Below are 25,556 nucleotides of genomic sequence, written 5' to 3'. Positions count from 1 at the left end.
TGCACCCATCTCCAGCTCCTCCAAGACCGAATTAGGGAACTGGAGCTGGAGTTGGATGAACTTCGGATCATTCGGGAGGCAGAGGGGGTCATAGATCGGAGCTATAGGGAAGTAGTAACTCCAAAGATGGCAGATAGATGGGTGACAGTGAGGGGGACTGGGAAGAAGCAGCCAGTGCAGGGACCCCCTGCGGCCGTTCCCCTCAAGAACAAGTATACCGTTTTGGATACTTTTGGGGGGGACGACTTACCAGAGGTAAGTGACGGGGCTCAGGCCTCTGGCACGGAGCCTGTCCCCGCTACTCAGAAGGGAAGGGTGGAGAAGAGCAGAGCAATAATAATTGGGGACTCGATAGTTCGGGGCACAGATAGGCGGTTTTGTGGGAACAAGAGAGACTCACGTTTGGTATGTTGCCTCCCAGGTGCAAGGGTACGTGATGTCTCTGATCGTGTTTTCCGGGTCCTTAAGGGGGAGGGGGAGCAGCCTGAAGTCGTGGTCCACATTGGCACCAACGTCATAGGTAGGAGGAGTGCTGAGGATGTTAGACAGGCTTTTAGGGAGCTAGGTTGGAAGCTCAGACTTAGAACGAACAGAGATGTTGTCTCTGGTTTGTTACCCGTGCCACGCTATAGAGAGTCGAGGAATAGGGAGAGAGAACAGTTAAATGCGTGGCTACAGGGATGGTGCAGGAGGGAGGGATTTCGGTACTTGGATAACTGGGGTTCTTTCTGGGGAAGGTGGGACCTCTATAAACAGGTCTGCACCTGAACCTGAGGGGCACCAGTATCCTTGGGGGAGGTCTGCTAGTGCTCTTGGGGGGGGGGGGGGGGGGTTTAAACTAACTCTGCAGGGGCATGGGAACCCAGACTGTAGCTTTAGGGTGCATGACCTGGAGTGTAGGGAGGTTAGGAATATGGCAACAATCTTAAAGGAGGGTGCCTGTAAACAGAAGAGTGGCTTGAAGTGTGTATACTTTAATGCCAGAAGTATACGAAATAAGGTAGGTGAACTTGCAGCGTGGGTTGGTACCTGGGACTTCGATGTTGTGGCTATTACGGAGACATGGCTAGATCAGGGACAGGATTGGCTGTTGCAGGTTCCAGGGTTTAAATGTTTTAGTAGGGTCAGAGGTGGGGGTAAAAGAGGGGGTGTGTGTGTGGGTTTGCTTGTCAAAGATAGTATTACAGCGGTGGAAAGGAAGATGGACGAAGATTTGCCATCTGAGGTAGTTTGGGTTGAGGTTAGGAATAGGAGAGGTGAGGTCACCCTGTTAGGAGTCTTTTACAGGCCTCCTAATAGTCCTAGAATCGTTCAAGAAAGGATTGCGAAGATGATTCAGGAGAAGAGTGACAGTAATAGGGTGGTTGTTATGGGGGACTTTAACTTTCCTGATATTGATTGGGAAAGCTATAGCTCAAGTTCGTTAGATGGGTCAGTGTTTGTCCAATGTGTGCAGGAGAGTTTCCTGACACAAAATGTAGATAAGCCAACAAGAGGTGAGGCCATACTGGATTTGGTTCTGGGTAACGAACCAGGCCAGGTATTAGAACTAGAGGTAGGTGAGCACTTTGGGGACAGTGACCACAATTCGGTGATTTTTACTCTAGTGATGGAGAGGGATAAGTGTGTACTACCGGGCAAGAGTTATAGCTGGGGGCAGGGAAATTATGATGCGGTGAGGCATGACTTAGGATGTGTGGATTGGAAAAGTAGATTGCAAGGCAAGAGCGTAATTGATATGTGGAACTTGTTCAAGAAGCAACTATTGAGTGTCCTTGATAAGTATGTACCTATCAGGCAGGGAGGAAAGGGTCGTGTGAGGGAGCCGTGGTTTAATAAGGAATTGGAATCCCTTGTTAAATGGAAGAGGGCGGCCTTTGTAAAGATGAGGCGTGAAGGTTCAATAGGGGCGATTGAGAGTTATAAGGTAGCCCGGAAGGACCTGAAGAGAGAGCTAAGAGCAGCAAGGAGGGGACATGAAAGGTCCTTAGTTGGTAGGATTAGGGAAAACCCTAAGGCTTTCTATAGGTATGTTAGGAATAAAAGAATGACTAGGGTAGGAATAGGTCCAATCAAGGATAGTAATGGGAAGTTGCGTGTGGAGGCTGAAGAGATTGGGGAGGCACTGAATGAATACTTTTCGTCAGTATTCACTCAGGAATAGGACATTGTTGTCGATATGAATACTGAGTCACGAATAAGTGGAATGGATGGCTTTGAGATATGGAGAGAAGAGGTGTTGGAAATTCTGGCAAGGGTGAAAATAGATAAGTCCCCTGGGCCTGATGGCATTTATCCTAGGATTCTCTGGGAAGCAAGGGAGGAGATTGCAGAGCCATTGGCCTTGATTTTTGTGTCCTCTTTGTCTACAGGAGTAGTGCCAGAGGACTGGAGGCTAGCAAACGTGGTTCCCTTGTTCAAGAAAGGGAGTAGGGATAATCCTAGTAACTATAGGCCAGTGAGTCTCACTTCTGTTGTGGGCAAAGTCTTTGAGAGAATTGTAAGGGATAGGATTTATGCACATCTGGATAAGAATAATGTGATCAAGGATGGTCAGCATGGTTTTGTGAAGGGCAGGTCGTGCCTCACAAACCTTATTGAATTCTTTGAGAAGGCGACTAAGGAGGTAGATGAGGGGAAAGCGGTAGATGTGGTATATATGGATTTTAGTAAGGCGTTTGATAAGGTCCCCCATGGTAGGCTACTGCAGAAAATACAGAGATATGGCATTGAGGGTGAGTTGGAGGTTTGGATTAGGAATTGGCTGGCTGGAAGAAGACAGAGGGTAGTAGTTGATGGCAAAGGTTCATCTTGGAGTGCCGTCACTAACGGTGTTCCGCAAGGATCTGTTTTGGGACCATTGCTGTTTGTCATTTTTATAAATGACCTGGAGGAAGGGTTAGAAGGTTGGGTGAGCAAGTTTGCGGATGATACGAAAGTCGGAGGAGTTGTAGACAGTGAGGAAGGATGTGGCAGGTTACAGCGGGATATAGAGAAGCTGCAGAGCTGGGCAGAAAGGTGGCAAATGGAGTTCAATGTGGGTAAGTGTGAGGTGATTCACTTTGGTAAGAGTAACAAAAAGATGGGGTACTGGGCTAATGGTCGGATACTTGGTAGTGTGGAAGAGCAGAGGGATCTTGGTGTCCATGTACACAGATCTCTGAAAGTTGCCACCCAGGTTAATAGTGCAGTGAAGAAGGCATATGGCTTACTGGCTTTTATTGGTAGAGGAATTGAGTTCCGGAGTCCTGAGGTCATGCTGCAGTTGTATAAGACTCTGGTGCGGCCGCATCTGGAATATTGTGTGCAGTTTTGGTCGCCATTCTATAGGAAGGATGTGGAGGCACTGGAACGGGTGCAGAGGAAGTTTACCAGGATGTTGCCTGGTATGGTAGGAAGATCCTATGAGGAAAGGCTGAGGCACTTGGGGTTGTTTTCATTGGAGAAAAGAAGGTTTAGGGGTGACTTGATAGAGGTGTACAAGATGATTAGGGGGTCAGATAGGGTTGACAGTGAGAACCTTTTTCCACGTATGGAGTCAGCTATTACAAGGGGGCATAGCTTTAAATTAAGTGCGGGGTCGATATAGGACTGATGTTAGGGGTAGGTTCTTCACTCAGCGAGTCGTAAGTTCATGGAATGCCCTGCCAGTAGCAGTGGTGGACTCTCCCTCTTTATGGGTATTTAAGCGGGCATTGGATAGGTATATGGAGGATAGTGGGTTAGTGTCGGTTAGGTGGGCTTTGATCGGCGCAACATCGAGGGCCGAAGGGCCTGTACTGCGCTGTATTCTTCTATGTTCTATGTAATAATCAGACTCGCAAGGTTTGATCAGGGATAATCATCATGACTTTATCAGAGTGAAGTCACATCTAATGAATTTGATTGAATTAGTTTGAGGAGGTCGCTTATTTAGTTTTGCAGCAAGGCCTTTGACAAAGTTTCACATGGGAAATTGAAAAACATAAAGTAAAATCTCAGATTATCAAGGGTAACTTGAAAAGTTACAATGAAAATTGTCTTTGTGTGAGGAGTCAGAGGATGGTGGGAGAAGGCTGTTTGTGTGACTGGAGACCAGTGTCCCCTGGTGTACCACAGGGATCAGTGCTGTGTCCCTTATTGTTTGTAGCATTCATAAATGGTAAAGGTGTGAATCTGGAGGGGGGTGGGTGGGTGGGTTGAGGGGTGGGAGTTGTGATAAGTAAGTTTGTGTTTGACACAAAGATTGGCCCGGTGGTTGGCAGTGAGGAGGAAGTTCTGATTTTACAGGAAAATATAAGTGGAATGATCAGATGGGCAGATCAATGGCAGATAGAATGTGATCATGATAAATATGAGGTGATGTACTTTGGAAGGAGGAACCAGACATGGGGTGTACACATTGATTGGCAGCACACCAGGGAACTCAGAGGGTGTTTCTCCACACATCCCTGAATGTGACTCAATAGGGTAATGGACTAGTTAAGAATTGAACCTTGGGTGTAGCTTTTACTAATCAAGGAGTAGATTATAAGTGCTATACAGGGCTTGGTTTAGTCCATGATGGAATACTGTATGTCGTTCTGGGACCCTCATTACAGGAAGGATGTGATTGTACTGGAGGGGTTTGCAAAGGAGATTCACCAGGATGTTCCCTGGGATGGAGCATATCAACTATGGAGAGAGGCTGGATAAGCTGCCAGTTGCACAAGTATCTGTCCATGACAGTGTCGGATAAGAGTGACCACTGCATAGTCATTGTGGAGACAAAGTCACACCTTCACATTTAGAATAACCTCCATAATTCTGGGTGGCACTATCACCGTGCTAAATAGAACAGACTTCAAACAGAACTAGCAGCTCAAATCTGGGTTTCCATAACGTGTTGTGGGGCATCAATAGCAGCAGAATTGTACTCCAGCACAACCTCATGACCTGGCATATCCCCCTCACAACAATTACCATCAAGACAGAGGATCAACCTTGATTCAATGGAGTGTGCAGGAGGGCAGCAGCAGCACTGGGAATACCTGAAAATGAGGTGTCAGCGTGGTGAAGCCACCAACCAGGACTGCTTGTGCACCAAACAGCACAAGCAGTAAGTGACAGACAGGCTAAGTGATTCCACAAGCAATGGTTCAGGTCTCTGCAGTCCTTCCACTTCGAGTTGAGAATAGTTATGGATAATTAAACAAGTCTTCGGAGGAGGAGATTCCACAAGTATGTCCATCCTGAATGATAGAAGAGCCCAGCACATCAGTGCAAAAGATAACATTTATGCATTCGCAATAATTTTCAGTCAAAAGTGCTGAGTGGATGATGCACCTCAGCGTCCTCCAGTCGTCTTCAGCAATTCAGTTACCAGTCATCAGCCAATTTGATTCAGTCCACGCGATATCCAGATTCAGTTGAAGACACTGGATACTCCAGAAGGTACATACCCTGACAACATTCTGGCAATAGTACTGAAAATTTGTGCTCCAGACCTTGTCAATGCCCTAGCTAAACTGTTCCAATACAGTTACAACAACGACATTTCCCTGTTTACGTCAAAAATTACCCCAAGTATCTCCTATGCATAAAAAGCAGACCAAATCCAATCTGGCCAATTACCACCCCATCAGTCTACTCTCAATCATCAGTAAAGTGGTGGAAGGTGTCAGTGCTTTCAAGCGGCACCTGCTCAGCAATACCCTGGTCAATGTCGCCCAGTTTGGGCTCCACCAGGGCCACTCAGCTCCTGACCTCATTACCGTGGTTCAAACATGGACAAAAGAGCTGAATTCCAGAGGTGGGGTGAGAGTGATAGCCCTTTAAATCAAGGCTGCCTTCGCCCAAGTGTGGCATCAAGGGGCCTTAGTAACACAGGAATCAATGGGTATCAGGGGCAAACTCCCCGCTGGTTAGAATCATACCTGACACGGAGGAAGGTGGTCATGGTTGATAAAGGTCAGTCAATTCAGCACCAGGATAAATCTGTAGGAGTCCCTCGGGCAGTGGCCTAGGCCCAAACATCTTCAGGGCTGCTTGATCAATGACCTTGCCTCTATTATAAGGTCAGAAGTGGGAATGGTCGCCAATGATTGCACCATGTTCAGCAACATTTGTGGTTCTTCAGATACTGAAGCAGGCCATGTCCAAATGCGACAAGATCTCGACAGTATCCAGGCTGACAAATGGCAAGTAATATTCAGGCCACACAAATTCCAGACCGTGACCATCACCAATAAAATACAATCTAACCTGCCCCTTGTCATTCAATGGTGTTACCATCACTGAATCCACAGTGGACTGCAGCGGTTCAACAAGGCAGCTCACCACCACCTTCTCAAGGGGCAACCAGGGACAGGCAATAAATGCTGGCCCAGCCAGTCACATCCAGGTTCAGGAAATAAATATCATTTTAAAAAAATAACAGAGGAGGGTTGCTGGGATATCACAGAGATCGGTGCTCAGGCCCCATTTGTTCACACTACCCATTAAACATTTGGTTGCAGGAATCAAATACAACATATCCCAACCTGCTGACAGAATTAAAGGATTTGGATTGTGAGTGGGTGAGGAGGTTGTAAAAAGCTTCAAGGTGACTAAGACAAGTGGAGTGAATGGGCAAATACGTGGCAGATGGAGAGTAAGGTGGGTAGAGGTGGCAGTGTGCCCTTTGGTGGGAACAATAGACTGGCAGCCTATCGTTTGAAAAGGGATTGTTTGAAACATGTTGATCTACAAAGGGACGAATGCTCCTGTTTGTTGTTTCCTTCTGCGCGGCCCTCCGAGGTCCCTGCAGCGCAGTGAGGTCTGAACCCAGGCGTCAATACTGGGAATGGCATTGGCACGCTGCCCAGTGTACATAGTCCCACCAAGTGGGGAGCTGTAACATTGCAAAGAATCTAGATCTCCCTGCAGACCAGTCACTGAAAGCAATATTGCAGGAGCAGAAAGCAGTTAGGAAGGTAAATTGGGTGTGGACCTTCATTTCAGGGGGATTTGAATCGAGGAATAAGGGTGTCGTACTGCAACTGTACAGGGCCTTAGTGAGACCCCATCTCGAACATTGTGCAATATTGTGTGCAGGTTTGGTCTCTGTACCTAACAAAGGACAACCCTATCATTGAGGGAGAGCAGCGAAAGATGAGCAGACCGATTTCTAGGATGTCAGGCTTGCTGTGGGAGCAGTGTTTGGGGCGACTGGGCCTGTATTCCATGGGGTTTAGGAAAATGTGTGAAGATCTCAGTGAGATATATAAAACTCAGACAGGGTGAGACAGAATGGAAGCAGAGATGATAATTCCCCTGGCTGTGATGTCTAAAATAAGGGGCCACAGTATTAGATACAGACAGGCTATTCTGCACTGAGATGACAATAAATGTCTGCCCTCAGAGACTGGAGAACCTGGGGAATGCGCTTGCACATGGAAACCAAGACACTGAATATAAATACGGATTTAGAGACAGGAAAGGGATGGTGGGAGAGCAGGAGTACGGTGTGGAAATAAAGGGCGAGGTATCATTGTATTGAATTGGGAGCAAACTCGATGGACCAAAGGGACTACTGCACTTCCTATTTTATAGCTTCCCAAGGTTGCTCACATTAACGGATATATTAATTGTGTGGGATAAGTGCATTGTGGAGATGTTTGAACATGAACGACAATGAGGAAGGCTCAATGTGTTGTATGGCCTACTCCATTCCTAATGTTTCTGTGCAGTCTGTGGGAAAGTTCTGTAAATGTTGTCACAAGATCTTAGATGTTAGGAAGGAGGTCTCTGCAGGGTCAACAGGACTGTGTTTCCCATTCCCTTTTTCCGATACTGAGGCTGGGTCCGGGTGTTCTGTTCGGGTTTATCCTTTAAGACCTCGGAGCAGTTTGATACAATAGAGTATCTTGCTTGGCCGATTCAGAGATCATTGAAAAGTTTTATCCCATGTCTATGTGTCTGTAGTCATAGATAATCATAGATGATCATAGATAACAAACAGCAATGGACCCAGCCTCCAGTCTGACAGACATCCTTCCACTAAACACTCTACTTCCTAACATCAAGCCAACTGTGTATCCAATTGGCCAGTTCCCCCAGCATTCCACGCGATGTAACCTTCCTGAGCAGCTTACCATATGGAAGCTTATCAAATGCCTTACTGAAATCCACAGAGACTACATCTACCACTCTGTCCTTGTCAACCTTCCTGGTCACTTCATCAAAGAACTCTAACAAATTTGGGAAGCATGATCTCCCACTCACAAGTCTATGCTGACTGCTCCGAATCAAACCCTGTGTAAGTAATGGGTGCAGTCAATGGTATGCTGTGCTTCATTGTAAGATGATTCGAGTACATAAGTAAAGGCATCTTCCTGCTGTTGTAGAGCCTTGCTGAGAGAGCATTAGAAGCACACTACACAAATTTGATCTCCTTTGTAAGGAATGATCTTCTTACCACATACATGGGTGATGGTAACATGAGGATAGAGTGAATAAGCTGAGTGTTTAATCTGTGGAGCTGAGAGACGAAGAAATGGCGATGCTGAAACACGAGGAGTGGCAGCGATCAATTATTTGCAAAAGAGATATTGATAGGTTGAGAAATTCCATACTTCACACAGGATTAATGGGTTTGATTTATTGTCACGTGTACCTCAGTACAGGGAAACATTTGGTTTATGAGCAGTGGAGGCAGGTCATAATAAGCATGGCCAGACAGATCATAGGGTGGAAATAGACTTGGACAGAGTATGGCATACAGGTTACACTGAACAGGACGTGCACTGGACAAGATCAACATGAATAAGATCAGCATTATTTGAACTTAGAGAGTCCATTCATCAGTCTAACGTAGCTTACCTAATAGTTTATATGCCTAAATTAACTCTCCCCATGTTATTGTGCAGTCGGCGTGTGAACCCTGTACTGAACGTCAGGTTGCTCACAATCCCCAACAGCAGCCACAATACCTTCCATCGGAAACAGGTAGCCATTCCCACCAGCTTCCGCCCTACACAGAGAAGGCATCTCAGAGATGAAAGATGTCTTCATGAGACTTCACACAAGATATATGGCTTCCCTCCTCACCACTAGAAAACCACGTTAAAGTCCCACGTGTGTATCATGAGCAACGGAGCCAGGAGGAACAACGTGGAACAGTCTGTCTGTGCAGCTTCTGCTCCACTTGTTCATCATGTTAGAGCATCAATTAGGAGACAGTGAGGACTGCCCATGCTGGAGATCACAGTAGAGCGTCGATTGCTGGAAAAGCACAGCAGGTCAGGCAGCATCCGAGGAGCTGGAGAATCGATGTTTCGGCATAAGCCATTCATCAGGAATCAGCATCAATTACCTCATTCTGCCCCTGTGTAAGTGCTTTGAGGGGGGAATGGCCTCTTACTGTTCCTGTGAAAGTGACCCAAGGATCTGAATGGCTTCTTCCTCGTCCGATTGGACAGGGTCAAGGGCCGGATTGGCTTACCCCGGTTCCTGCTTGACAGCTCGATGTGCTGACAAGTGTGATGATGCTGCAGCTTTAAGAGGTTATTTTGTCCGGGTTTCTTTTAAGAGAGAGATTGAACGATCGTTACCAAGCTGACTAGTTAAGACCACTCGAGTAAACAACGAGGGAGACCTTGTGTTTATTTTAATGCAGCCTGAGTGGGTGTGGTCAGCTCTCACAGATTAGGATCACTGGGTTTTGGTTTCTCAGCAACTTCAGAAACTATTGGGGTCTCCACAGAGTTGGAAGCTTCAGTGAATGCCTCCTGCTACTTTCCCTGAGTTTTCTCTTGGTGCTGTTTTTAATTCCTGGATTAAAGAATTATTTGTGACAAGCTGTGTCTGAATATTCCTTTCTACGGAGGGCTGCGTTTATGTGATTTTCCTATATTGGAACAGTTCATTAGTAATAGTTCCTAGGTCTATTATTCTGTTAACTTGTCCAGTAGAATTAAGTTATTCTAGATTCCTCTTTCTTTGGTTTCATTTTATCTTTCGTGTTTCAATAAATAGTGTTTTGCTTCACACCCAGTACTTTGACCAGTCACATTGCGTCTAGAACAGACACTTTACATTTCCATTAAAATAAAAAAAAGAGTCTAGGCTACCCCCTTCAAATATTTTCGAGGGGCTCTGGTGTAGACCATAACACTAGACTCCTTCTCGTCCTGAGTAATAGGCTGGAGGCACTGAATGGGCTGTCCCTGTTCTTCTCCAATAGTGTCAATGGGCTGAATGGCTTCTTCATATTCCTGTGAAACCAGCGTGAGGTGCTGAATGAACTCTTGTTTTACTGTGGCAATGTGCAGTGTCAGGCAGTGCTGGTAGATGAATGTTATCAACACTTTAACAGCACAAGTCTCAATGGAGTCTGGGTCTTGCTGCACATGGACACAGACTAGTTCAGCAGCTGACGGGGGACAAAATATTCTGAACATTGTGGAATGTTCGGTGATCATCCCCACTTCTGATCTTATGTTGGTCAGGGTGGGGGCGGGAGACATTGATGAAGCAGCTAAAGTTGTTTGTGAAGAGGAAGCTACCCTGAGGATCTCGCACAGAGGTGACCCAGAACTGAGATGATGACCATCTTCCTTTGTGCCATGTTTGACCCCAAACACTGCAGAGGTTACTCTGATTCCCATTAAGTCCAGTTTTGTTCAGCTCCTTGATGTCAACAGAAGGGAACCACTGCCTTGATATCGGGGCCAGTCATTTTTACCTGAACCCTTGTCTCAATCTCTTTTGTTCACATCAATAAACCATGATATAGGAGCAGCAAGTGTTTTCTTCAAACAGGTGGGATTGAATGTCAGGATTTCACTTCTCAAGAGTGTTCGGGGAGCAAGATTTCTGAAAGTATTTGAAGAGGATGTAGATGGATATTGCCCTGTCAGAGAGGTGAGGGCTATGAGGAATTGGGTTTGAAAGATGATTTGAGACCAAGAGCAGATCAGCCACGATCTTAGTGAAGGGCAAGGCAGGTTTGGGGAGTGAACAACCTGCCCCTGTTTCTGATGTTCTCACATTCTGTTATTGGAAAGTTAGTGGGTGTTATTTTCATGAATGTTATTGTTTTTGAATATTGCAGTCAGGAAGAGCAGATGATTTTGTGAGCCATCTCTGGGTGAGGTATATGGGCTGTATTCACAGTGAATCTGGGTCTAAAACGTGACCAACAACTGAAGCACAAGTTGCAGATAGTGGAAGCTCTGTAAAGAGAGATGAGGGGCCTCTTTCATACCCGTGCCTGTATTTTCCAATTACATTTCCCAAATCATTTCAAAGCGTGTGTGATAGTCTTGCGAGGCTGAATGGTCCCCTCTGTTTCTGTGCACCAGGTCATAGGAGTAAGTGGCCTCCACTGTTCCTGTCTAGCAGGTATGAGGGGCTGAATGGAACACAGGAACATGGGACTGAGGAGTCATTAGATATTTTGACCCTTCTCCACCAGGAAGTAAGATTGTGGCTGATGAGGTTGGGGTCTCAGCCCCTCTTTCCTGTCTGTATCCCAATATCCGTGACTCACTTCTCTGTCAAATATTTTGTAATGCAGCTTTCAATCAATGTGAACATAGAGGCACAATGAACTTCCAGTGAAGAGAATTCCCACTTGAAAGGTCCTTTCAGAATTTTTCATCATCCCTCTTATAGAATCAGAGAGTCATGCAGAACCGAAACAGACCCGTTAGTCCGATCTGTTCACTCCGATCAGAAATCAAATCTGATCCAGTCCCATTTGCCAGCATTTGGTAAATGTCCCTCCTCTTTCAGATACTTTTGAATGTGCGATTGTAACCGCCTTCACCACTTCCTCTGACAGCACTTTCTGTACACACACCACTCTCTATGTGAAACATTTACCTTCAGGTCCCTTCTAAATCATTCACCCTCTCCCCTCCAACCTATGCTCTCTTGTTCTGGACTCCCCTATCCTTGGGAGCAGAACATGGCTGTTCAGAATATCCATGCCCCTGATGGTTTTATAAACCTCTATAATGTCACCCCTCAGCCTCTGGCACTCCAGGGGGAAACGCCTCAACCTAATCAACCTCTTCCTAAAGCTCAAACCTCCAGTCCTGGAATATCTGTGTCTAAATCATTTCTGCAGAAAACCGAGTTGTACGCATTATTCTTAAAGTGGCCGCACCAACATCCTGTACAGATACAACATGCCATCACAACTCCTATACTCAATGCTCTGACTAATTAAGGCAAATGTGCCAAATGTGTTCTGCATCACTCTGTTTACCTGCGACTCCACTTTCAAGGAACAATGTACCTGCAGTCCTATGTCCCTTTGTTTCACAACATGCCCCAGGACCTGACCATGAAGTATATAATGTCTGCCCTGATTTGCCTTCCCAAAATGCAAAGCTTCATATTTATCTAAATTAGACTTCATCTGTCACTCCTTGCCCCTTTGTCCCATCTAATTGTGGTCTTGTTGTACTCTGAGATAATCTACTACACCACCTTTCTGATGTCATCTGTAACCTTACTAACTATTGCCCCTATATTCACATCTAAATCTTTACATAAATGATGAAATGCAGTGAAATCAGTACTGATTCTTACAGCACACTGCTGCTCTCAAGCCTCCAGTCTGAAAAATATCCCTCTTCTTTCAAGCCAATTGTGACTAGCTCCTTCTGTATCTTATGTGACTGAAACTTACTAATCTGTCTACCAAGTAGAATGAAATACTAGCTATGAAGAGAGGCTGAGTATGTTAGGTTTATTTTCACTAGATAAAAGGAGATTGAGGGGCGGACCTGATAAAGGTTTGCAAAATCATGAAGAGCATAGACCGGGTGGACAGAGACAAGCTTTTTCCCAGGTTGAAGGATTCAATAACGAGAGGTTGTGCTTTCAAAGTGAGAGGTGGAAAGTTTAAGGGGGGATACACGCGGTAAGTACTTCACACAGAGGGTGGTGGGCATTTGGAACACGTTGCTAGCAGAGGTGGTCGAGGCAGGCATGGTCGATTCATTTAAGATGCGTCTGGACAGATGCATGAGTAGGTGGGGAGCAGAGGAAGACAGATCCTTAAGAATTGATCGACAGGTTTAGACAGTACATTTGGATTGGCTCAGGCTTGGAGGGTGAAGGGCCTGTTCCTGGGCTGTAAATTTTCTTTGGTCTTTGTTCTTTAAATGAACACCTTGCTGATGTCCATATAGACAATGTCTACCAAATTGCCTTCATCAATCTTCTTTAGCACCTCTTCAAACACTCAACCAAATTAATGAGACATGATTTCCCATGCAGAAAACCACCTTGTCTACCCCGATCAGCCCTTGCCTTCCCAAATGTATGTAAATCGTGTCCCTCAGAATCCCCCGCAACAACTTACCCACCACTGACATCAGGCTCACCGCTCTATAGTTCCCTGGCTTTTTGGGTCACTGTTTCCTTTTCTAGTCCCACTCCTCCACTGCTCACAACAAATGTGAATTGTAACCAGGTTGGTGATATGGCCGATGATATCGGTCTCAGATTGGGTCAGGGTCAGTTTTAGGAACAAGTCAGGCTAGTTTCTTTAATCTGCTAAAACAACACTTTTATGATCTAGAGCAATGTTACTCAAACTATGATGGAAAGATGAATTGCAAACTGTTTGGGTATTGCAATTATATAATCAATATTTCCCTTTCTAAAAATGCTGACACACACACACACACGCACCGACACACACACACACATATACACACACAGACACACACACACACACACACACACACTCACTCTCTGCAAATTTAACTTGAAAGAACTTGGTCCAAATATTATTGGAACTCATGACAAAGGATAAATTGTGAGATTGTCCAAAACGTTATTCTGCTTCTGAAGATATTGTACTCACACAGCTGCTAGCAATGGGATTTCATCCTGGGAGAGTTTGGATTTGGCTGAATTCCCTTTGCTTAAGGCAGTGAGTAGATTCCAGTGAATTCTGGTTCGGGATCATCCAAAGGGTAGCACGGTGGTTTGCACTGCTACCTCACAGCACCAGGGAACTTGGGTTCGATTCCAGCCTTTGGTGACTGTCTGTGTGGAGTTTGGCGATTCTCCCCTGATCTGTGTGAGCTTCTAATGGGTGATCCAGTTTTCAACCACAAACTGTGTAGGTTCGGTGGATTGGTCATGCTAAATTGTCCGTAGTGTTCAGGGATTTCTGGTTTATGTGCAATAGTCAGGGGTAAATATAGGGAAATGGCTTGGGAAGGTTAGTATGGACTTGTTGGGTCGAAGGGCCTGTTTCCACACTGCAGGGATTCCATAAAAATAAGAAAGGTAACGATGACTTGTAGAGGTTTTTTTTTTTAGCTCGCAGACATTGCTGTGATGAGGAACAATGAAGGAGAGAGAGTGCAATAGGCCAATCCTTCTCAGGCAGATTACATTTTCTCCCTCTCTGAGTTGAATCATACAGTAATGTCATCCTCTCCCAAACTGGACCATGTGAGGTCTCCTTGTACATTGTCCAAACTATATTTCCATCATATTCCCTGTTCCAAGTAGGTGCATCATTGCTGCTGTCATACACAGAGCCATACCCTTCACAGAAAATGGTCTCGGTCAATTTGAAGATATGTTTATATGTCCCTGCGTCATTAGAAAATAAAAATGTTTAATTTATTCAGAATACCTGTGTTAAACTGAATGCATTTTTAAAAGAAATACAGAAATTGCTGGAAAAGCTCGCCAGGTCTCTCAGGACCCAGATGCTGTAGTTGTACCAGCCTCCACCACTTCCTCTGGCAGCTCATTCCATACACACACCACCCTCTGTGTGAAATGGTGCCCTTTAGGCCTCCTCAAAACCTTTCCCCTCTCACTTTCAAACAATGCCCTCTAGTTTTGGACACCCCTAACCTGGGGAAAAACCCCTGACTACGCACCCTATCCATGACCATTCTGCTTTTAAAAGCCGCTACTGTGGCGAAATGTGACCCCAATCAACACGAATGGCTGTACTTTCAGTCATCCTGGGCCTAAATTCTGAAATTCAATACTGACAGCTCTTCCTTCTCCATCAAGTCACAATTCTAAATCCATTTTAATCGGTTTGTTCAGATGTATCCTGAGACACTTCTGTGGGCTTTACACCTAGACCTTTGTGCCCAGAAGGGGCCTCACCAATGTCCTGTACAACCTCAACATGACGTCCCCATTCCGATACTCAAAGGTCTGTCCTTTGAGTACATGTGTGTTAAACAACTTCTTAACCATACTATCTATATGAGATGCAAATTTTAAAGAATTAAACCTGACAGTCTAGGTTTCTGTACTACAGCACTGCCAAAGGCTCTACATTTAATTTTATAGGTCCTGCTGTTGTTTGATTTACCAAATCCAATACCTCGCATTAATCCAAACTAAACTCCATCTGCCACACCTCAGCCCAGTGTGTGATATTACTGCCACCGCCCCCTAGCATCACTCAGCAATACCCATAAAGCTGTAACACTATTCTTCTGTGTGCTTGTTCATCAGACTGTCCTGACATGCTGGGACATACCCCTGCAACAGGCAGGACTTGAATCCAGGCCTTCTAGCCCAGAGCTAGGAACACTACCACACAAGTTCAGGAATTGGAATCAAATCCTGAGTTTTGGCTCAGAGGCAGGGACACTACCCACTACACGACCATACCCAGATTTTGGGTCATATTTTAGTGCCCACTTTCAGCTCGGTGTGGATTTATTATAATCAGGTTCCCATTATTGAATTACAAACAACACTTTTATTATTAAACAAATGCAAGATATTTGTCTCAGCTTTAGGATATAGAGTGTATGTGCTGTGCTATCCAAATTAACTATGAACATCTTTAATCACTATTATCTGTAGCCTACAATATTAGGAAAAGAAATCCTGCACTCACACTCTGCCCAAAGAAGGGTCTCAAATGGATATTTATTACTGAACACCAGAGACGAAGGAAGAGCTTAATTTCTGACCCAAAAACACTGATCACTCTTACCCAACTTTCACGTGCGGCCGCTGATTACTGTCCAGCCTCTCCTCCCCACTGACTGTGTCAGCAATCTGTCTCTCCTCCCCCCTAACTACACAAGGCTACCCAAACTCAGGGTCTTTGTGAAAATCAAGGCCTCCTGGAGAGGGGGATGGGTATTTTAAAATTGAAGGGGGAGGGTGAGGTGACAGTAATGTCACACACTGGGCTCAGGGGTCGCTGATGGAGTTTAGTTTGGATTAATGTGAGGTATTGGATTTGGTAAATCAAACAAGAACAGGACCTATACAATTAAAAGTAGGGCCTCTGGCAGTGCTGTAGAACAGAGACCTAGGCCGTCAGGTTTAATTCTTTAAAATTTGCATCTCATATAGATAGTGTGGTTAAGAAAGTGTTTAACACTTTTGTCTTCATTGGTCAGACCTTTGAGTATCGGAATGGGAATATCATGTTGAGGAGGTAGAGGACATTGGTGAGACCTCTTCTGGAATACTGTGTCCAGTCTGGTCACCCTGCCCGCTCATTCCATAACCACACCTCCCTCTGGGTCACTTTAATATTTCCGCTCTCACCTTAAGCCTATGTCATCTAGTTTTGGATTTCCCTACCCTTAGAAAACACCTTGACTATTCACTTTGATATTATTGACCTTGATATTATTAAGCAGGAGAGGGTTGAGAACAGATGAACCTGGATGTTGTTGGGAAAGGAGGGAGTGAGCTATAAGGAGAGGCTGGGTATGCTGGGACTTTTTTCACTGGAGAGGATGAGATTAAGGGGTAACTTTACAGAGGTTTATAAAATATTGAGGGGTACAGATAAGCTGAAGGGCTGATGTCTTTTCCCTAGAGTGGAGGATTCAAAACTGAGGGATATTTTAATGTGCGAGGAAAAAGATTTAGAAAAGTCATGAGAAGTAATTATTTTAGACAGAAGCTGGCTTGTGTGTGGAATGAGCTTCCAGAGGAAGTGGTGAAATCAGGGAGAGTTACAACATTTAAAGGACATTTAGATCAGTACATGGATAAGACATCAGTTTGGATGGTGCTGTGAGCAGCTGCCCTCTCCCTCCCCATCTCTGAATGAATCCCTGTTGGTTTTCACCCTCTGCCAATGTCTGTGCAGTGGCGTGTGGAGACCAGCAGAGGGTGGCATTGCATCACTTTAAGCACCACAGAGACTGGCAGTGCTGCCCCACACAGAGACACACAGATACACACACGGGGATGGTTAGGGTACGGCGTGAAGCTCATAGGTAATTTAAATTAAACATAGCAGTATTGGGAATATAGCAGTATTTCACTTGCTCACACTCGTGTATGTGGGGCAGGATTTCAGTTGTTTCATGGGGACTGTGACACTATAACAATCTCAATGTTTGTAGATTGCACCGAACCTGGAAGAACTCTGAAGTCTATGGAGGAGAGTGTGGAACTCTAACAGGACAGTGACACGTTGGTGTAGTGTTCAGGTTTATGGCAGATGGGGATCAATGCAGAGCAGTGTGAGGAGATGCACTTTGGTAGGAAAGACAATGAAAGACAGTTTAAAACAGACTGTACCATTATAAAGGGGCTGCAGGAGCAGAGAGCGCTGGGTGTATATGAGCACAGATTGTTGAAGATGTCAGGGCAGGTGAGGAGAGCAGTAAATTTCACAGATTAGTTTCAGGATCTGAGCTGTTTACAGGGGGAGGTGTAGGAGGTAGTCTCCGTGCTCCCTTCCTGGGAGGTGGTGGTGACGATGTGTTGTGAGCCCACCCTCCTGCCCACCAAGACCGGGGGGATTCCATTTGTACCAGCTCGACACAAAATGGAGATGGCATCAGGGCCACAGCTTGTAAGTTGTGACGGGGGGGAACGGAGCTGCCAGTGGGTTTAAAGTGAGAATTGCCCTTCACTGAACATTGCTCCTCACTCGGTCGGTGGGACGTGGATGTTTCAGAATCTCCACACAAGGCGTCCCGATCCTCTCCGCCTCGAACCAGGGTCCTCCCCATATGGCGGGGATAGGGGGGGGGGGGTGAGGGAACGGATATCGGGCACTCCACCACATGGCTTGGCCCTCCCTGTCCTATTCCAGGCTGCTTCTCCTGAAATAGGACAAAGGGAGGGAGTGCGTGAGGGTGGGAGTGGGTGGCCCTGCTGTTAGTGTTAGTGTAGATGGGAAGGGGGTCATAGTGAGGTGTCCGGAGGGAGTCAGTTCACAGTGTTGTATCCATGCAGTGTTATTAGTGTGGGGGTGAAGTGGAGGGAGGGGGGAAGAGAGAGGGAGAGAGAGAGAGAGAGAGAGAGAGACAGAGACAGAGACAGAGACAGAGAGAGAAGGTGCAGCATGCGACAGTGAGAGGGGTGGACCATGAGCCTTGTTCGGGGGTCGGTGCTATAACAGATATACACTGAGTGTGAGGGAGCAGAGAGAATACGGTGACCGTTATCCTGACAGAGTGGGAAGCTTATTGATGCTTGTCCTGTATTGCTGGACGTTTCTTCAGACCCCAGATACTGCACTGGGTGGGGAGCTCAGACCATACTCGGTGGGTCTGGTGGTGTCGACCCTCTGGGAAGAGAATGGTCCCCCTCTGTACTAGCCCATCCACCAGGACCTCTGTGCCCCTCTTGACAAACCGTGGTGTAATTGTCTCTTATCTGCCATGCTCGGGGTAAATTGGGTGATGGTGTGTGCTCCATTTACAAAGCTGTAGAACAAATGCTCATCCAAAACTCTCCATCATCTGACCTCACACCAATATCCCTTTTTCCCATCTTTCCTGGGAAGACAGGCTCATGTCACAGGATGTTATCGAAGTGTCTACATTTCAGTATTCTGCAACCTGGGAACACATCCTTCCATGATAGTATCTCTCAGTTTCCCCCTCTCTGTCTATAACCCAAGCCCCTCCCATGTGGTGATATTTAAACTGATTCCCCCGCCATCTCTCTCTGGCAGTGATTTCCACACCCACAGCACCCCCTTGTCATGGCATAATGGAGAGATGGAACTGTAAATGGGTGGGAGCTGTACATCCTGTCAGTTCCAGAACGGGCTGCAAGTTTCCGCACACTGGGCAGGGATCGAACACAGTGTTACTGAGGAATGCACTGGGGTGGGGTACACAGTCCTACATGCTGGGAGGGTAACTGCTCCTGGTTTAAAGATCAATGTACTGGGGTGGGGTACACAGTCCTACATGCTGGGAGGGTAGCTGCTCCTGGGTTACAGATCAGTGTACTGGGGTGGTTTACACAGTCCTACATGCTGGGAGGGTAACTGCTCCTGGGTTACAAATCAATGTACTGGGGTGGTGTACACAGTCCTACATGCTGGGAGGGTAACTGCTCCTGGGTTACAGATCAATGCACTGGGGTGGTGTACACAGTCCTATATGCTGGGAGGGTAACTGCTCCTGGTTAACAGATCAATGTACTGGGGTGGGGTACACAGTCCTACATGCTGGGAGGGTATCTGCTCCTGGGTTACAGATCAATGCACTGGGGTGGTGTACACAGTCCTACATGCTGGGAGGGTAACTGCTCCTGGTTTACAGATCAATGTACTGGGTTGGTGTACACAGTCCTACATGCTGGGAGGGTAACTGCTCCTGGGTTACAGATCAATGTACTGGGGTGGTGCACACAGTCCTACATGCTGGGAGGGTAACTGCTCCTGGGTTACAGATCAATGCATTGGGGTGGTGTACACAGTCCTACTCACTTGAAGGGTAACTGCTCCAGGTCTTCAAATTAATTCACGGGTGATCACTGCACAGATCGCTGTGCCGGTCAGTCATTCGGGTTGAGGTTTATCGATAATACAATGATGTAGTCTGTGCTGCTCCCCATGCTGGATGGATATTTGTTTCAGTTTCATACATTAGTGCCCTGTTGTGATCTGCACAGCTCCCCGTGCAGGACAGATATCTAATCCGGGTTTATAGATCAATGCACTGCTGTGGTCTGCACAACTCTCGGTGCTGGACAGATATCTAGTCCGGGGTTATAGACCAATGCACTGCTGTTGTCTGCACAGCTCCCCGTCCTGTACAGATATCTAGTCCGGGTTTATAGATCAATGCACTGCTGTGGTCTGCACAGCTCCCCATGCTGGACAGATATCTAGTCCGGGTTCATAGATCAATGCACTGCTGTGGTCTACACAGCTCCCCGTCCTGGACAGATATCTAGTCCGGGTCTATTGATGAATGCACTGCTGTGGTGTGCACAGCTCCCCGTCCTGGACAGATATCTAGTCCGGGGTTATAGATCAATGTACTGCTGTGGTCTGCACAGCTCCCCGTCCTGGACAGATATCTAGTCCGGGGTTATAGATCAATGTACTGCTGTGGTCTGCACAGCTCCCCGTCCTGGACAGATATCTAGTCCGGGTTTATAGATCAATGCACTGCTGTGGTCTGCACAGCTCACCGTCCTGGACAGATATCTAGTCTCGGTTTATATATCAATGCACTGCTCTGGTCCGCACAGTTCTCCGTGCTGGACAGATATGTAGTCTGGGTTTATAGATCAATGCACTTCTGTGGTCTGCACAGGTCACCGTCCTGGACAGATATCTAGTCCGGGTTTATAGATCAATGCACTGCTGTGGTCTGCACAGCTCCCGGTGCTGGACAGATATCTAGTCCGGGTTTATAGATCAATGCACTGTTGTGGTCTGCACAGCTCCCGGTGCTGGACAGATATCTATTCCGGGTTTATTGTTCAATGCACTGTTGTGGTCTGCACAGCTCCCTGACCTGGACAGATGTCTAGTCAGGGTTTATAGATCAATGCACTGCTGTGGTCTGTACAGCTTTCCGTCCTGGACAGATATCTAGTCTAGGTTTATAGATTAATACACTGCTGTGGTCTGCACAGCTCACTGTCCTGGACAGGTATCCAGTCTGGGTGTATAGATCAATGCACTGCTGTGGTCTGCACAGCTCCCGGTGCTGGACAGATATCTAGTCCGGGTTGATAGATCAATGCACTGCCGTGGTCGGCACAGCTCCCCGTCCTGTACAGATATCTAGTCTGGGTTTATATATCAATGCACTGCTGTGGTGTGCACAGCTCCACATGCTGGACAGATATCTAGTCTAGGTTTATAGATCAATGCACTGCTGTGGTGTGCACAGCTCCACATGCTGGACAGATATCTAGTCCGGGTTTATAGATCAATGCACTGCTGTGGTGTGCACAGTTCCCCGTCCTGGACAGATATCTTGTCTGGGTTTATAGATCAATGCACTGCTGTGGTGTGCACAGCTCCCTGTCAAGGACAGATATCTATTCCAGGGTTATAGATCAATGCACTGCTGTGGTCTGCACATCTCCCGGTGTGTGACAGATATTTAGTCCGGGTTTATAGATCAATGCACTGCTGTGGTCTGCGCAGCTCCCAGTCCTGGACAGATATCAAGTCCAGGGTGATATATCAATGCACTGCTGTGGTCTGCACAGCTCCCCGTCTTGGACAGATATCTAGTCTGGGTTTATAGATCAATGCACTGCTGTAGTCTACACAGCTCCCGGTGCTGGACAGATATCTAGTCTGGGTTTATAGATCAATGCACTGCTGTGGTCTGCACAACTCACCGTCCTGGACAGATATCTAGTCTGGGTTTATCGATCAATGCACTTCTGTGGTCCGCACAGCTCCCAGTGCTGGATAGATATGTAGTCTGGGTTTATAGATCAATGCACTTCTGTGGTCTGCACAGCTCACCGTCCTAGACAGATATCTAGTCCGGGTTTATAGATCAATGCACTGCTGTGGTCTGCACAGCTCCCCGTAATGTCCAGATATCTATTCCGGGTTTATTGATCAATGCACTGCTGTGGTCTGCACAGCTCCCCGTCCTGGACAGATATCTAGTCTGGGTTTATAGATCAATGCACTGCTGTAGTCTACACAGCTCCCGGTGCTGCACAGATATCTAGTCTGGGTTTATAGATCAATGCACTGCTGTGGTCTGCACAGCTCACCGTCCTGGACAGATATCTAGTCTGGGTTTATCGATCAATGCACTTCTGTGGTCCGCACAGCTCCCAGTGCTGGATAGATATGTAGTCTGGGTTTATAGATCAATGCACTTTTGTGGTCTGCACAGCTCACCGTCCTAGACAGATATCTAGTCCGGGTTTATAGATCAATGCACTGCTGTGGTCTGCACAGCTCCCCGTAATGTCCAGATATCTATTCCGGGTTTATTGATCAATGCACTGCTGTGGTCTGCACAGCTCCCCGTAATGTCCAGATATCTATTCCGGGTTTATTGATCAATGCACTGCTGTGGTCTGCACAGCTCCCCGTGCTGTACAAATATCTAGTCTGGTTTTATAGATCAATGCACTGCTGTGGTCTGCACAGCTCCCCGTTCTGGACAGATATCTAGTCTGTGTTTATATATCAATGCACTGCTGTGGTCTGCACAGCTCCCTGTCCTTAACAGATATCTAGTCCGCGTTTATAGATCAATGCACTGCTGTGATCTGCACAGCTCCCCGTGAAGGACAGATATCTAATCGGGTTTATAGATCAATGCACTGCTGTGGTCTGCACAACTCTCGGTGCTGGACAGATATCTAGTCCGGGGTTATAGACCAATGCACTGCTGTTGTCTGCACAGCTCCCCGTCCTGTACAGATATCTAGTCCGGGTTTATAGATCAATGCACTGCTGTGGTCTGCTCAGCTCCCCATGCTGGACAGATATCTAGTCCGGGTTCATAGATCAATGCACTGCTGTGGTCTACACAGCTCCCCGTCCTGGACAGATATCTAGTCCGGGTCTATTGATGAATGCACTGCTGTGGTGTGCACAGCTCCCCGTCCTGGACAGATATCTAGTCCGGGGTTATAGATCAATGTACTGCTGTGGTCTGCACAGCTCCCCGTCCTGGACAGATATCTAGTCCGGGGTTATAGATCAATGTACTGCTGTAGTCTGCACAGCTCCCCGTCCTGGACAGATATCTAGTCCGGGTTTATAGATCAATGCACTGCTGTGGTCTGCACAGCTCACCGTCCTGGACAGATATCTAGTCTCGGTTTATATATCAATGCACTGCTCTGGTCCGCACAGTTCTCCGTGCTGGACAGATATGTAGTCTGGGTTTATAGATCAATGCACTTCTGTGGTCTGCACAGGTCACCGTCCTGGACAGATATCTAGTCCGGGTTTATAGATCAATGCACTGCTGTGGTCTGCACAGCTCCCGGTGCTGGACAGATATCTAGTCCGGGTTTATAGATCAATGCACTGCTGTGGTCTGCACAGCTCCCGGTGCTGGACAGATATCTATTCCGGGTTTATTGTTCAATGCACTGTTGTGGTCTGCACAGCTCCCTGACCTGGACAGATGTCTAGTCAGGGTTTATAGATCAATGCACTGCTGTGGTCTGCACAGCTTTCCGTCCTGGACAGATATCTAGTCTAGGTTTATAGATTAATACACTGCTGTGGTCTGCACAGCTCACCGTCCTGGACAGGTATCTAGTCTGGGTTTATAGATCAATGCACTGCTGTGGTCTGCACAGCTCCCCGTCCTGTTCAGTTTTCCAGTCTGGGTGTATAGATCAATTCACTGCTGTGGTCTGCACAGCTCCCGGTGCTGGACAGATATCTAGTCCGGGTTGATAGATCAATGCACTGCCGTGGTCGGCACAGCTCCCCGTCCTGTACAGATATCTAGTCTGAGTTTATATATCAATGCACTGCTGTGGTGTGCACAGCTCCACATGCTGGACAGATATCTAGTCTAGGTTTATAGATCAATGCACTGCTGTGGTGTGCACAGCTCCACATGCTGGACAGATATCTAGTCCGGGTTTATAGATCAATGCACTGCTGTGGTGTGCACAGTTCCCCGTCCTGGACAGATATCTTGTCTGGGTTTATAGATCAATGCACTGCTGTGGTGTGCACAGCTCCCTGTCAAGGACAGATATCTATTCCAGGGTTATAGATCAATGCACTGCTGTGGTCTGCACATCTCCCGGTGTGTGACAGATATTTAGTCCGGGTTTATAGATCAATGCACTGCTGTGGTCTGCGCAGCTCCCAGTCCTGGACAGATATCTAGTCCAGGGTGATATATCAATGCACTGCTGTGGTCTGCACAGCTCCCCGTCTTGGACAGATATCTAGTCTGGGTTTATAGATCAATGCACTGCTGTAGTCTACACAGCTCCCGGTGCTGGACAGATATCTAGTCTGGGTTTATAGATCAATGCACTGCTGTGGTCTGCACAGCTCACCGTCCTGGACAGATATCTAGTCTGGGTTTATCGATCAATGCACTTCTGTGGTCCGCACAGCTCCCAGTGCTGGATAGATATGTAGTCTGGGTTTATAGATCAATGCACTTCTGTGGTCTGCACAGCTCACCGTCCTAGACAGATATCTAGTCCGGGTTTATAGATCAATGCACTGCTGTGGTCTGCACAGCTCCCCGTAATGTCCAGATATCTATTCCGGGTTTATTGATCAATGCACTGCTGTGGTCTGCACAGCTCCCCGTCCTGGACAGATATCTAGTCTGGGTTTATAGATCAATGCACTGCTGTAGTCTACACAGCTCCCGGTGCTGCACAGATATCTAGTCTGGGTTTATAGATCAATGCACTGCTGTGGTCTGCACAGCTCACCGTCCTGGACAGATATCTAGTCTGGGTTTATCGATCAATGCACTTCTGTGGTCCGCACAGCTCCCAGTGCTGGATAGATATGTCGTCTGGGTTTATAGATCAATGCACTTCTGTGGTCTGCACAGCTCACCGTCCTAGACAGATATCTAGTCCGGGTTTATAGATCAATGCACTGCTGTGGTCTGCACAGCTCCCCGTAATGTCCAGATATCTATTCCGGGTTTATTGATCAATGCACTGCTGTGGTCTGCACAGCTCCCCGTAATGTCCAGATATCTATTCCGGGTTTATTGATCAATGCACTGCTGTGGTCTGCACAGCTCCCCGTGCTGTACAAATATCTAGTCTGGGTTTATAAATCAATGCACTGCTGTGGTCTGCACAGCTCCCCGTTCTGGACAGATATCTAGTCTGTGTTTATATATCAATGCACTGCTGTGGTCTGCACAGCTCCCTGTCCTTAACAGATATCTAGTCCGGGTTTATAGATCAATGCACTGCTGTGGTCTGCACAGCTCCCCGTCCTGGACAGATATCTAGTCCGGGTTTATAGAACAATGCACTGCTGAGGTCTGCTCAGCTCCGCGTCCTGGACAGATATCTAGTCCGGGTTTATAGATCAATGCACTGCTGTGGTCTGCACAGTTCCCGGTGCTGGACAGATATCGAGTCCCGGTTTATAGATCAATGCACTGCTGTGGTCTGCGCAGCTCCCCGTCCTGGACAGATATCTAGTCTGGGTTTATACATCAATGCACTGCTGTGGTCCGCACAGCTCACGGTGCTGGACAGATATGGAGTCTGGGTTTATAGATCAATGCACTTCTGTGATCTGCACAGCAGACCGTCCTGGACAGATATCTAGTACGGGTTTTCGATCAATACACTGCTGTGGTCTGCACAGCTCCCCGTAATGTCCAGATATCTGTTCCGGGTTTATAGATCAATGCACTGCTGTGGTCTGC

The sequence above is a fragment of the Chiloscyllium punctatum genome, chromosome 34 (genome assembly GCF_047496795.1).
Source record: "Chiloscyllium punctatum isolate Juve2018m chromosome 34, sChiPun1.3, whole genome shotgun sequence".
In the NCBI taxonomy this organism is placed as follows: domain Eukaryota; kingdom Metazoa; phylum Chordata; class Chondrichthyes; order Orectolobiformes; family Hemiscylliidae; genus Chiloscyllium; species Chiloscyllium punctatum.
This window is presented reverse-complemented; position numbering follows the sequence as displayed.